At 40.2% G+C, this 10,028-nt stretch overlaps 2 pseudogenes; both read right to left on the bottom strand.

The window, feature by feature from the left end:
- Positions 1-969: 969 nt before the first annotated feature.
- On the bottom strand, positions 970-2,890 carry LOC110255275 (annotated as a pseudogene).
- Positions 2,891-3,476: 586 nt separating this feature from the next.
- On the bottom strand, positions 3,477-9,103 carry LOC102165570 (annotated as a pseudogene).
- Positions 9,104-10,028: the final 925 nt, after the last annotated feature.

Raw genomic sequence — 10,028 nt, 5'->3', positions numbered from 1 at the left:
ATATATTCTTTTTCTCACATTGTCATATTCCATTATAAGTGGCTAGATATATTTCCCATCAGGGTCTCATTACTTATCTGTAAAAATGTATTCTTGTATGTTGCTTCAAATATATGTTAAACATCATATGTAGGTTTTATGGTTAGTGATCAAAAAGTTCTAATACTAGTCTTATTACTTTCTACCCAGGGGGAAAACCCTAATGCATTCATTGTATTTATTAAGAATCTTCCTCTGCTTCCATCAGTAAAGCTAATTATTTATTGAAATTGGAATTATCTGGATTTTTTTTTTTGGCTTCAAGAGGCATATAGAAATCCCTAGGTCAGGGGTTAAATCTCTGCCACAGGTATAAACTGTGCCATATATGCAGCAAAACCTGATTCTCAACACACTGTGCATGTCTGGGGATTGAAATGGGACCAAAGCAGAGATAGTATGGTATCCTTAACATGCTATATCACAGAGGTAGCTCCTCAGCTTTTTTCTTAATGTAATTAAGGTCAAATTTTAATGTCCCCATTTCCACAAAGCTATCCTCTTTCATGGTTTTTCCTGAAACCAAATTCCATAACCCAAGTCATCCCATTACATTCATAATATGTAATTTTGCCAGGTCATTTGTTTTACTTTTCATAGAATATCTGAGAGTTTTCACTGTTGTTCTATTTTTGGGGTTTTGTGTTTTTAAAATATTGGAGTTTTTAAATCTTCTCTTTTTTTTGAGGGGGAGGGTTCCCAGATTCTTTATTTAAGGTCAAAGTGATGAGTGATGTGGGAATTAAAATTGAGAGCATCATTGAACTTCACCTTCCCTCCAACCACTCCCTGTCCCAGACCCCTTGTGTTCTCAATTCCTTTCTTAGTGAATGAAGAACTTAATCCCAAAACCCTGGTAAAAATCCTAGGGTTTTCTCTCCAGCTATCCCCTTCCTCTGCCCCCCCAAGCTTCTGGGAAGGGCATGAACCTCAATTTGAATGTATGGGAGAGCCCAGAGTGATGACAGACATTGAGGAAAAGGACTGACCCTTAGGGAAAGGGATCTAGGAGGACAGCATGGTGAAGTGAGGGCCCCTACTGCCTGGGGTACCAAGATGGGGCTCTGTAACCAGAGGAAAGGATACTGGTCCCTCTGGGAAAGGAGACCCAGCAGCCTCAACACACTCTCCTTGTGAAGAGCCACAGCTTGATCCTTTGCCCTTCTGGCAAAGTTTGGAGAACCATACTCAGACCACATTCTTCTCAAGTCCAAGCAGCTGGACAATGTGGCTGATATGCTGCAGGGTGGGTTTCAGGCCCTACAGGAACATGCTCTCCAGGTTGCCCCTCACTGGGTTCTCCATACTTGTCTTCTTTCCCTTCCAGGCATGCAGAAGAGTCTTTGCTTTGTATATCTCCTGTAGATTCTCCTTGTTGTAAGATTCCTCCACCCACTTCTGTAGCGAGGTCCGAAGCTTAGATATGTTGGTGAAACTGAGCTGCAGAGCCTCAAAATGGTGGATGGTAATTTGGCTGAATGTGTTCCCAAAGAGAACCCACAAGTTGAGCCCCACATCAGCCTGGGTATATATCAGGGTGATCCTCTTCTGCTTTAGGAGCTTGGCAGATTGTTTGATGTCATTCTAAAGTGATTTTATGTCCTGGGACTCCTTGGGGAGGTTGGGTTCCAGCTTCTCTTTGTCCAGCTTTGCAGCACCAGCAGGTGGCACAGGGATGGGGGTGGGCCTCTTGGAGTTGCTCCCCACCCAAGCTCCTATCTTGCCTTATGCTGAGGAGTCTCCAGGCTGTGCTGAGGCACAAGCCCCACTCTGACCTGAGGTGTGCAGGAGGCCATACCCCTTCAGAAGCCATAAGATGGTGGTGGGGGATTGTGAAGCCCTCACACCTTGGTGCCCAGCCCATCCCCCTGGCCTAATCCCTGACTGCTTGGGAGTTCCTTGGAAGCTGACCCATGTCTGAGGATCATCCCAGCCAGGCTCTGGCCCTCCCAGCCCATCATCTGCACTGCATGGCAAGGAAAAGAAGGCAGGGTTGGAAGCCAGGTGTTCAGCCCTGGGGAAGGAAGGGGTCCCAAGCTGGGGCCCAGTAAAACCAGGATTCTCCAAGGGGATTTCTTGGACTTTTTTTTTATATTCTAAATAATTTATTAACTCAATGACATCAAGGTCTACTCTTTCTCAATTTGCATCTGATAATTTAAATTGTAATGATGACAAGGGTCATGACAAGAATTGAAAACAGTTGTTACAATCTGCTGGTACCTGGTTAAGGGTAATAGTAATATTTCCACAGAGGCACATAAGCAGCAACTTGACAAGTGCTAACTATTATAACACAATTTGACTGTGGCTCTAATGCTTTACCAATACAACAACTGGGAGCAGTACTGTCACACTTGACACATAGTAAGCACCTAATAAATATTTTTGGATATTCAATTTAAAATAAGGTAATAGAATAATATGCTGAACATTTCAAAACTATATTTAAAGTTTTATTTTTATTTTTATTTTATTGTTTGTCTTTTTGCCATTTCTTGGGCCACTCCCGTGGCATATGGAGGTTCCCAGGCTAGGGGTCTAATCAGAGCTGTAGCCACCAGCCTACGCCAGAGCCACAGCAACTCGGGATCCGAGCCGAGTGTGCGACCTACACCACAGCTCACGGCAACGCCGGATCGTTAACCCACTGAGCAAGGGCAGGGATCGAACCCGCAACCTCATGGTTCCTAGTCGGATTCGTTAACCACTGCGCCATGATGGGGACTCCTGTTTAAAGTTTTAATTGTATAGTTAGAATTCAAGTTATACATTTGTTTTCAAATTATGCAGTCCATTCTAACAGAACTTCAATAACAACAACAGAATAAATTACTGTAGTAACCGTCATAGTCTTTATTATTTGATGGTGGCAAAGTAACATACAATTTTAAGGATTTATTTTCAAATTGTTTTTGAACTACACTTATAATTATGTTTCACCAGATAAACAATCTAATTGTTGTGCTTTTGTTGTCAAAAAAAATCTCAAGGATGAATGATTATTTTTGTGTGTGTTATGTTTGCAGTGTGTGTGCATGTGCATGATAACAGGACAATGCCTGAAAGAAGCAACATGGCAATAGTATGAAAACATAGTTAGATAAACATTTTAAGTACTCAAAAGAAGGAGAACAAATGTGGGTGAGGTGCCAGATGTCCAGGATGATTTCATACATACCACAATAATGTTGAAGCCAGAATATCTATGCCACTTTGGTAAGTGAAATCATGGGCAAGTGAATCTATGTAAAACTGGATAGCAGCTGGCTCATGAAGCTTCACTTGGATAAAGCACAGTAGAGTAATGTGTTTTTCTTTCTTCAGGTTAAACTCAACACTTGGGTCTCAAAATGCATCAGTGTCATAATTACAGTTTAGTTAGTGATCATATCTGTGATACAACTTTTTTAAAATGTCTAGTTTTAAGGTTGATGTTAGGTCAGCAAAACCATAGGCAAGATTGAATCAAGTGGAGTTTCTCTTCCTATTGACCATTTTGTTGCATCTTTCATACCCTTATTCCTCAGACTATAAATCAATGGGTTTAGCTTTGGGATCACCACTGTGTAATACATAGTGGAGACTTTATCTTGTTCCAGAGAATACTGAGACCTTGTCTGAGTGTAACTGAAGGTCACAGACCCTTAGAATAAGGTCACAGTTGTCACATGGGAGGCACACATGGAGAAGGTTTTGCACCTCCCCTCAGCTCAGTGGATTCTCTGGATGGCAATGATGGTGAAGATATAAGAGACCATGATGATAAAAAATGAACATTGCAATGATCCTAGAGAGTATCAAAAGCATCAGTTCATTGTTTTGGGCATCTGACCAGGAAAGCCTCAGAAAAGGGGGAATGTCACAGAAATAGTGATTCACAACATTAGGACCCCAGAAATCTAGTTTGAACAAACCTATTGTGTGTCAGGGAGTTAATGAACCCTCCTAAGTAAGATGCAAGAACCATCTGAATACAAAGTTTTGGTGCCTTAAAAACTGTGTACAACGAGTGGCTGGGTATTGTTACATAGCAGTCATAAGCCATCATAGACAGGAGGATTACTTCTCTGCTGGCCTGCAGTGCAAAAAAGAAACTCTGTAGAACACAGCCTGAAGATGTAATAGACATGTGCTTTGAAAGGAAATTGACCAGCATTTTAGGAGTGAAGATAGTAGAATAGCAGGTATCACAAAAAGAGAGGTTGCTAAGGAAGAAGAATATTGGTGTATGAAGTTGGGTGTTCAGCCAGATCAACATCATCTCCCTATTACCTACTAGAGTGATAGAATAAATAAGGATAAAAAGCAAAAATAGAGGGATCTGCAAATTAGTATTTTCAGTTAAACCTACCAGGAGGAATTCTTCATGCCTGTTTGATTCCAACCTGCCATGCATTTAAGTTTGGATAGCTCTTTAGCTGCAAGACTTGAGTGATTTGGGATGCAATCTTCAGGGTCTTTTAAATCAAACCAAAATCTTCATTCAATTAGTGCAGAGGTTCATTTCCCACAGACCAAGATTATAAATTAGATCTTGTCTATATTTTAGATCAACCAATTTGGGATTCACAATGATTCCAAGCCTAACTCTCTGGGAAAAAGAGGAAATGCTTTTTGGAAATAATGAGTATTTTTTTCTATTAATAAAACCCAGGGTGTAAAATACAGAATAAGGGTTTTATACCTTATAAATAGGCTCAGTTAAATAAAAAACTTTGGAGGTTAAGGATATTTACTTGTTTTTTTTTTTCTCCAAGCCTGCTTAATGTAATGGGAACATCACATCCCTGGAGTATGTTAGAATTACAATTGCTTGAGTTGCAGTATAACTATTCCTTCAAGCAGCTCTATGTTCTGTCTATTCATAAAAAATCATAAAAAGAAATGAAGAGCAGGAATTTATGCAACTATCCTTTCTATCATTTAGAGAAAAGAGGGAAAAATGGAGTTCCTACATTAGCATTAGGTTTCACATGAAAGATGTAATAGTGACCTGACACATGATATTGGGGTCTCAACAGCAGGACACAGAAAAGCCGTGTGTGACTCCAATGAGTTAGCAGTAAGAGTTTTAGCAATAGTTTTATCTATCAGAACACAGATTCATTCTGACACTAAATGCAGGAATAAATTTATTTTTGGCTTATGACTCCATAAGGACATTAGAAAGTATATAACCATAAAGTATCAAGGACACAGCAAAAAGGATATTGGTGAGAGAAGTCACAAAGTTGAAGCATATACCATGATAATAAAAAAGTGATTCCAGTCAAATACCTATAGAAAGAATCAATAATTTGCAAAACAATGGTCTCCCTATGCTTTAAACAAAAACTGAAGTGTTTCACCAGATGTTCTCATGGAGATTTGCTCTCCAAATATGACTATGTTTCATGATATTTATAAATGAAATTGTTATAGAATATCATGTGTAAATATTATATTTCATTTATCATATATATAATTGTTATATGTTACAGAATATTATATACAGATGAATGTATAGCTGATTACATTTAATATGAACTAGTTTTCTATGTCTAAATTCATAAGTACATACATTCTTAGTATATAAATGTACTCATACATTAAATAATATAAACAATGATTTTTTTTGGTTTGTTTTCTTTTTAGGGCAGCACATAAAGCATATGGAGTTTCCCAGGCTAGGGGTCCAATCAGAGTTGCAGCTGCCAGCCTATGCTACAACCACAGCAATGTGGAATCTCAGCTGAATATGTGACCCATACCACAGCTCAGGGCAACTCTGGATCCTTAATCCTCTGAGCAATGCTAGGGATCAAACCCACATTCTCATGGATACTAGTTGGGTTCACTACTGCTAAGCCACAGTGGGAACCAGTAAATGGAATGATTTATTACTAAAAGTATTTATAAGACAAAAAGAAGCAAAAACATCAAGAACATACACAAAAAACTTAAACAGCACTCATAAAAACAAACAAACAAACCAAAAAACCCACTGTCAGCAACAACTTTGACAATGAAAAACCCACGACTGTATAGCTTAGGTAATATAGTTTTAAATAATACATGTGCATTTGTAAACTGCTTTATTCAGGTGCACTGGAGTTGAATGGGGAAGAAGTAGGAGCTTAAGGTAGTAAAAGCAGTCTTGAGCTCTGGAAATCATCATCTATGTTCAAGCTCAGATTTTGTTAGTAGATAGCATACAATGGCAAGCTCAAGGAATGCAGAAAATAATTATTTATATCTTATCATTGGAATTATGAAATAAATATAGATCTACAAGATTTGCAGAAACTACTGTTTGTAGTTGTATTTATTTTAAAATTTTATTGAAGTATAGTTGATTTATAATGGTTTGATAATTTCTGTGGAAATGAAGTAAGAGTTGTAACTAAAAAAAGCCTCCTGGCTGAAGAGGCAGATAAGTGCCTGTCAGCTGCCTCTGCTGGCAGCATACCACACTTCTTGTAATCTTGTAGGAAATATGTACAAGCTGCTCTATGTTCTGTCCATTCATAACAAATGTCCTTGATAGCAGACCTGCTAGCCAAGCCTTCCTTTTTAGTTTAGCATTTGTAATCCTGTTTACTTAGCTTCTTATTCAGGAACACTCTCTGCCCAGGGATGGGGGAGGGTGGGACTCATTGGGCAGGAAAAACAAGACATGGAAGACTGTAAAATCTGTATGGTATAAAATCTACCCAGAACAAAGACCTGGGGCTCAGACTCTGGAGACAACTCCTCTGAGCCAGCAACCTGTGCTGAAAAAACCTAGCTATTCTGTATCTCCAAGTGCAGCTTGCCTCTTTCTGCTGCCCTGGTTTCTGCAACAGTAGCAAAAAATGATTCATTATACATGTACACACATCCATTCTCTTTCAGATTCTTTACCCACATAGATTACCACAGAATATTGAGTTGAGTTCTCTGTGACATTTAGCATGTCCTCAATGGCCAATCATTCCATATACAACAGTGTGCATATGCCAATCTGAACACACCCAGTCCATCTCCCCCTCAACCTGTCCCATTTGATAGCCAAAAGTTTTACAAAGTCTGTGAGTCTGTTTCTGTTCTGCAAATAAGTTAATTTGTATCATTTTTTAAAGATTCCACATATAAGAAACTGCAATTATAAGCTAAGGAAGATATGATTTTCCTTGTATTCTAGCCAAATAGATTGCAATTCTGAGATATTCCACTTTCCATAAAATACCTACAATTTTCCATACATGTGCGAGTGGTGTTAAGTGACTATATAAACAAAATATGTAATACTACAAACATACACATCCAGGAAAATAATGAACATAGTATTATAAACAGTGTCCTTTTTCCACAAAATGAGAAAAAAGCATTTGAGAGATAAATACAGGTTAGGAAATTGTTTTCTGTGTGGGAATAAGACTGAAATCATACAGATGGTAATAGATGCTATTAGTGTGGAAACAGCAGGAAAAGTCAAAATTTTTAAAGAAACCTCTATCATTACTTCCTCAACACACTCACAATTAAGCAAAGTGCAGAGTAATCAGAATATTCAGAGAAGACAAGGCTTCACAATTCTTAAAGATACTGAGAGTAGAGTTTTTATTATCTTTGATTTTTTTTCTTTTGAGGATAAAGCAGTAGTTCCTTGTGTAGATATGAATCTCAGATCTCCACAGGTTGGATCAGTAACATCTTTTCTGTTCTCTTGAGACTTAAAGTAATCAGAGCTATAGGTCCACTCAACAGCTGTACCTGCTCTCACTGTGATAAAATATACTTTCTTATATAAATAAAATTTGAAAACAGATGTGTTCTCTAAAACATCTTGGGATAAAGGCAAAACACAGAGAATAGATGCAGTTGTAAGGAACTAAAGAAATGTGTTCCAATGACATGGACACTACTCAGACCAGTGTTTGAATGTCCTAATAATAAAACAGCTGATGTTTCCATTCCTATAAAATTTATACATGCTTTATCACCCTCATTGATTTGTTATGAAATTGATATAAATTAATGCATAATATCATATTCCCAAAACTTTAGTAATTGTTCCCATTAAAGTTTTTGAGTGATTATACAGATACACAAACACACACAGAGAGAGAGAGAGAGAGAGAGATGAGAGAGAGAATTAATTAAATTGTGTGCCTTCCTTTTGGCTTATCAATATAAAATTTATATTCAGACTCCCACCTATCATTCACAAAACTCTAGTAATACTGGAATTAAAAATTTATAGTTGTTCCCCCATGAAATCTAATACTAAATAAGAAAGAGAAACAGAGAGAAAGACAAAGAAGAAAGGGGGGAGGGAAGGAAGGATGGAAGGAAAGAAGAAAGGAGTCTCCACACGTATTTAAGAAAACAGCAGCCTGGAATTGAAATGGAGTTTTAACTAAAGAACAAACCCCCCTTGGCTAAGAAGGCAGCTGCAAGCCTTTCCAGCTGTGCTAATCACTATGCCACCCTTCTTGTAATAATGTAACAACTGTGTGCTCTCTGTCCAAGCCAGCAGCCCTGCTAATTAGGTACCCAGCATTGCTTATCAGTTCTGCTTCTGTAACCTTGCTTGCTCAGTTTCTTAGGGAGGAACACTGTCTGCTTGGGAATGGGGGAGGTCTAGGATGCTTACATGGGAAAATCAAGACCTTGTAGTGTATAAAAGTTACTGAGAACAAAGACCTGGTGCTCAGACTCTGGAGGTGACTCCTCTGAGCCCACACCAGTGCTGAATAAACCTTGCTTTTCCATATCTCTGACTGCTGTTTGTCTCCTTCCGTTGCCACAGTTTTTGCAGTTTCCGCAACATTTTGGTACGTTGGCTGGGAAGCCGACAACCTAGTTGGCCTCTTGTGCCACCGTTGTCGGGGAACCGGGGGAGGCCACGGTCGCCAGCCCAGTGACAGGTGGATAGCGCGCACCGGCCATTTTGCCGGGTCCAGACCCTCACCCGGGCCGTGGCTTTGGCCCACACCGCTTCCCAAACAGACTCAGAAGGAGAGTGGAAACAGGTTCCTGGACAGGACATCAGACTGGTGAGTGCCCGGGGACATCTGCCCAAGTCAGGACCCGCCATATGGCGGAAGGAGAAACTGATCACCTTTCAGTGACCAAAGGGTCACTCAGGTCAGTGTTTGCTCCCTTGGGATCGGGAGGCTTGTCAATTCTGGTGTGTGTGTGTGAGTGACTGGAGAGAACAAGAGCCCGTGCTCCACCGTCTTTGGACTACGGAGCCAGAGTGAGTCCTAACCTGCAGTTCCACAGTGACCTCATATGGCTTATGGTGGCCCTCTTTGGAGGGATCCTGACATTGGGGTTTATACAATCCCACCTATGCTAAGAGGCACCTGAAATATCTCCTCAGGGGGAGCAGTCAGGTGGATGAAGCGATTGTTACCTGAGGCCTTGCCCTCACTGTTTGTCTTGCATCACCATCACAGGGTGGGACTTCACACAATGGGTAAATCAGCTTCCAAGCCCACTGTCTTAGAGTGTATGGTTAAGAATTTCAAGAAAGGATTTTCTAGAGATTATGGTGTTAAGCTGAGTCCTGGAAAACTGTGTACCCTCTGTACCCTAGAGTGGCCCTCCTTTTGTGTTGGCTGGCCTCTGGAAGGGACCTTAGATGTGTTCACAGTTACAGCAGTATATAATGTTATAACAGGAGACCCTGGACATCCAGACCAATTTCCATACATTGATCAATGGTTGGAAATTGCCTATTTGAGCCCCCCATGGGTTCGGTTCTGCACCACAGACCAGGGACAGTGTAAGGTGCTAGTAGCCCAGTCCAAGAAGAAAAACCTTGTCTCAAAAGAAGGTGCCACCTATTTATCAAGGGGAACCTGAGGATTTGCCCCGTATGCCACCACCTTATGTGCTGCCGGCCCCACCTCCAGGAGCCAAAGGTCCCCAGATGCCAGATAGCCCACCACCTTCTGTTTCTCCTCCTCCTTCTGCTTCTGAAGTTCTGGAGGCGATATCACCCCTGCAGCCAGATA

The sequence above is a fragment of the Sus scrofa genome, unplaced genomic scaffold (assembly GCF_000003025.6).
Source record: "Sus scrofa isolate TJ Tabasco breed Duroc unplaced genomic scaffold, Sscrofa11.1 Contig26, whole genome shotgun sequence".
Taxonomy (NCBI): domain Eukaryota; kingdom Metazoa; phylum Chordata; class Mammalia; order Artiodactyla; family Suidae; genus Sus; species Sus scrofa.
The sequence above is the reverse complement of the archived record's forward strand: the minus strand, read 5'-3'. Positions and strand labels throughout refer to the sequence as shown.